The sequence below is a fragment of the Apis dorsata genome, unplaced genomic scaffold, assembly GCF_000469605.1.
Source record: "Apis dorsata unplaced genomic scaffold, Apis dorsata 1.3 scaffold_655, whole genome shotgun sequence".
NCBI lineage: Eukaryota > Metazoa > Arthropoda > Insecta > Hymenoptera > Apidae > Apis > Apis dorsata.
This window is the reverse complement of record NW_006263844.1, coordinates 197,574-202,915: the sequence shown is the minus strand read 5'-3', so window position 1 is coordinate 202,915 and position 5,342 is coordinate 197,574.

Below are 5,342 nucleotides of genomic sequence, written 5' to 3'. Positions count from 1 at the left end.
TTATAAATATTATATAAATTATTAATAATATATAAATTAATATATAAATTATAATATATATATTATATATAATTATATATAATTATAATAAATTATAATTTTATTATAATTATTATTATTATATTATTACTATTATTATTATATATTATAATAAATTATAATAATATATAAATTATAAATAAATTACATAGATATAATAAATTGATCTAGCAAAGAATGTGCGTACTTATGTTCGCTTTCATTCCATCGTATCTCTTTTCTGATAATTCTCGTCGATTTTCATCATATATATTAACAATACGTATCTATTGGTCTATTGAAACACTGTCGAAGTACCGTCGAAGTACTGTCGATGGATCACATGTAAATCAACACTGCTTCAATGGCAGTAGATATGTGGTATACGATATTTCTTTCGTAACTTTGATAATTCGTCCATTCTCATCGATCCACTGTCGACGAATCACATGTAAATCAACAGTACATCGACAATGACAATAGATATTTGGCGTCGTATTTCTTTCGCAGCTTCGATAATTCGTCGATTCTCATCTCTACTTCAACGATGATAGTGGCAGGATGTGTGGCATCGATATTTTCGCAGTTGAGATAATTTTTATCGAGGCACTGTGGAAGCATTTTTGACGAATTATATATAAACCAACAGTGGATATTTCTCTCGTACCTGCGATAATTCGTCTACTTATCGATGCACGGTCAATAGTAAATGCAATAGTGCATAAATTGTTTCGTGATTCAAATTATTTTTTTTTTGTGTATAGATAATAAATAGTAAGTAAATTAAATCGTTAGAAAATTATCAAATACTTTTTTTTTGAGTTCTATTAAAATTTTCTCTTTCAAATTTCCAACGAATAATAAACTTATATAATAAAATCCGATTTGTCAAAAATCTTTATATTTAATCGTGACGTCATACCGTACAATATAACAAAACATTCGAAAAGAATTAGGGAAAAATTTTGAGTCCAACAGTATACGCGTGATTTCACTCATTGATTTCACAGATGGATCCTCCATGGTTGAAGGAAAAATATAACTTCGTAAATTCATCTCAATGAGACTTCTTGAATTCCTGTTTGACCGACACTTAAGTTAAAGTCGTTGAGGAGAAATCGCATTTCTATTTACCGATCTTTAGAGTTTCCCAACTTTCTCTTCCTCCACAAGTTTAAAAAATTTATTCTTCAACAAGGATTTCGAATAAAATATAAAACAGACGTGACTTAAACGATGGCTCTAGAACTCTTAAAGGGCTATTGCCAATCTTTATTATTCCTTTTTTCGAAATTCCTCTCTTTTTGTTTCCGTTCGAGCTCGATCGATCTCCCTTTCCTTCTTTTTTTACTTGAAAATCTTCTTTCGATCGTTAAATCCAGCGAAGAACAGTTAAATTTTTATTTCTCGGGATTGTTGGACGAGCAGCAAATGTTTTCGAGGCTGTTCGAGAGGATATTTTGCAGAAGTGCGTGATAACGATTCCACGAAAAGGAAAAATTTAGAAATCCATTTATGGATGCGTGGATAATTCAAAAGAATAACTTTATAATCTCCAATGTGAAAATTCCAATGAATTGCTGGTAATAAGTTGATCTCGTGGTAAAACATAACCTATGAACGCTGCTGCTGTATTAAATAAAATTATAATTCCGATTCCTCAAATAATAGAATATACTTTTGTTCTATAATATAGATATATATTATTATAAGATAAAACGAAGCTCTATTTTATACGAATTAATCGAAATAATCACATCCTGAATTTATATCTTTTATAATATTATTAACTGATCAAAATACAATATCAATATTTGGACAATATAATATATAGATACGAATAAATCTTGAAATGATTTGAATTATTAAAAAGATACCAAAAATTGAACTAAAATATCATATGTGATTAATATTCATATGTGATATCATATGTGATAATATCGGTGTAAGTAAGTAAACTGTAGAGATATAATTGTGGTGGAAAGAGGAAAAAAAAAAAATGAAATTATCGAGGAAAAGCGCGATTCGTGATAAGAATAATTCTGACCATCACGAGTTCTTTTGAGTCCAAAAAATCTTTTAAATATTTTGCATATTTTGTTCCGTAAACATCGTAGTTTGCGAAATTGCGGGAAGATTTTGCTATTGATACTTTACTAGCACTGCTGCTGTCATCTGTCGACGAAATTTCGCAAGATATTCCTCTATATTTGATATTTTGATAGCGTACAGTACCACTTAAAAGTTGAAAAACTTTATCCTTTGTTTATCGACCTCTTTATCACCATTAAGTATCTTTTTCTTTTTTCTTCAAACATCTTTAAAAGGAAAATTAATCGAAGTTCAATCCAATAATAAAATATCAAGTATAAATATTAATCATAAATTTTTTCTTTAATTCTAAAGAATTCTAAAGTCTCTCCTTTCTTCCTTTTTAAACTTTTTGATTCGTTATATCGAACTTTTTAAAACATGTCTTTTAAAAAGATTAAAAATGGACGTTAATCATATATCAATCCAATAGTAAGTATCAAATATAAATATTCCAAAATTATAATTATAGTATTAACCACAAATCTTTTCTTTCTTTCCCTTCGTTTATCAATTATTATTCGTCATACGAGTATCGAACTTTTCCTTTTTATTTTTTTAAAACATCTTTTAAAGGAACACCTTTTAGCGCTTGAACGCAACCCGTCTCGACTTTCATTATTCTCTCGTTCTCGCTTCCTTACATCGTCCATCGCTCCCCTCCCTTGACTTTCGTCCAACCCACTGCGCTCCTCCTTCTCCGCTTCTCCCCTTACTTAATCGAATCCCACTACTTTACCGTAACGATTTCGTGCCGGCCAAGCCTTTTACATTCGCTGAAAAGAGAGAGCTTTATAGTGAAAGGGAGCCTTGCTCTTCACGATACTGTATTTTCCTCGCGCGTGTTTCTCATACACGATAATGCGTTACAATGGCGGTGGAAACTAGTGACTCAAATAAAAATAATGAATTTCGATATATGAGAGAAAAATTTCGATTATATCGAAATTTTCGATCTCAAAAGTACATATACGTTCGTAAGGAAGAACGAGAAATTCGAGATGCTCTTTTATGGGTATTCGAGTAACAAAAGTTATTATCGAAAATAAAAATAATTCTATTTTATAGAATATATGATGGAATAACTTTTTTATTGTATTATAGAATATAATTTTTAAAATTTTTCGTATTATTATTTAAATATATGTAATTTCATAAAGGAAAATAAAAAAATTTCCTCATGGAATATTTTTTGTATGATTAAACATACGATTTGGAAAAATTTTTTCAGAGAAAAATTAACTATAAAATATATCACGAACGATGTGAATTATACGTTCCATTATTTGCAAAGTTGGACAATAATTGAGTGAGAGACTTGATGAAAATACAGCGAATTTTATTCGATATTATTCTACATTACCGTTGTACGATAAAATCGGTACGAGATGAACGATGCGCATAATCGTAGTGCAATAATGCGCGCGCATAGTATACGAAAACAATCGCGATGAATCAGAATGAGTTCGATCATCAATTTATTCAACCATGCAATTCAACAACGTTCAATACAAATGTTCGACGATGCTTTGATTTTGTTAAATTTTCGTTAAGAATCGCGAGTTGAAAAATCCTTTCATTTCTTTATCTATCTTTACATTTAATCGATTCGTGTTTTATATTTCGCGTTAATAAAATTTTTCTACTTTACTAGAGAATAAATATTTACGATGATATTTACGATGATATCGTATAGAGAAGAAATTGGATGGACGAATAGGCGTCAAATCTCGTCAGAGATTTACCCACCTATTTCGAAACATTTCGTTCGTTGTTGGATATAGAATGGAACGGACCGCATTTCCTCTCATCGGTTAACCAGAGTGGATCTCGATCCCGCGCGTAATTCACAAGGATGGATGCGTTAATGACACTCGATAGTCGCCAATGTGTACGCACGTGGCCACGATGAATAGGTGGCGCTCGTTATAGGAAACGGTGTGCGTTTGACAGTTATAAGCAGCGTATGAGTAATTTGAACACCGGTCAATGTTACGTTCCTTATCTCAATCTTGACTTTTGTGGCTTTTTACATGTTTTTAATAGATCTCTTTTTTTCATCAATTATTGTATTATTGGATACTCATTACTTAATCTTATAATATATAATACTTAATCTTATAATATATAATACTTAAAATAAACAGATTCTACGATAATTCATCGATCGATTTTTAAAATTTTGTTTTAAAAAAGAATCAAAAAATCAAAATCGCAATATATTACTGGATTTCGATTAACAAAGATTCCTCAGAATATCTCGAGTTCTTTACAACAATTGGAAGGATAATAAGATCGCATTGCATGCGAATGAATTAAATCCAAAGGAAAACATACCTTCGCGTTAATTATTCTATGTTTTGCGACACGTTACTCGACACGTTATCTCTACTGTAATAAAGTATACACAGAACTTGACAGAGAACAGTATATTTCGCGGTGGTCAAAATTAATAAATAATAAATTTAAAATTTCTCCATATCGAATACGATCAATTGGTAATGGAATATTCTTTTGATTTTACGACTGAAGCGGGATATTCCTTTGACTTCAAGTGATATTTCAGTGTTGAACCTTGAAAGATGCATCTTTGCGTTCGATGGATTTAAATTCACAAGATTTAAATTAATCGATGAATATATCCTTATACTCTTTAAATGCTCTTTTTCAGTTTTAAATTAGAACATGTGTGTAGACGATCAAACTGCACTAATTTGTTCTATAAAAATAAAAAATATATATAAATATGTACAAGATCTGCAAACGCTTTATTATCACGCTTGACACTCTCCAGAGAAACTGAACCATTTACCACTCTTCGAATATCATTTTTATCTTGCTCTAGTTCAGTTATCATTGTTTCTTATAATAAATAAAAATCTAGCATGTAAGATCATCCATCTTTCGTGAAAATGTTCGTCCAACTATTCTCTAATGTACCGGATATATTTTTATTACATAACTCTTTTATGAAGTATTTTTGCGGATGTTCATATAATATTTTTTTCTTGATTTTATTTCTAGAATATATTAATATAGTTTAATCATTTAATATTTGGGAATACTTTGTATATATATATATATATTTATGACGAATGAAAAAAAAAAATTTTTTCGAAAATCATTTTGCGCGCCCAATCCTCTCGCAGAGCCTGTGACTCGGGTCAAAAATTATATTTCAGAGTCGAGGCGTTGAGTTAAAAATGACAGCTCAACGTCAGTAGAGGAAAAGG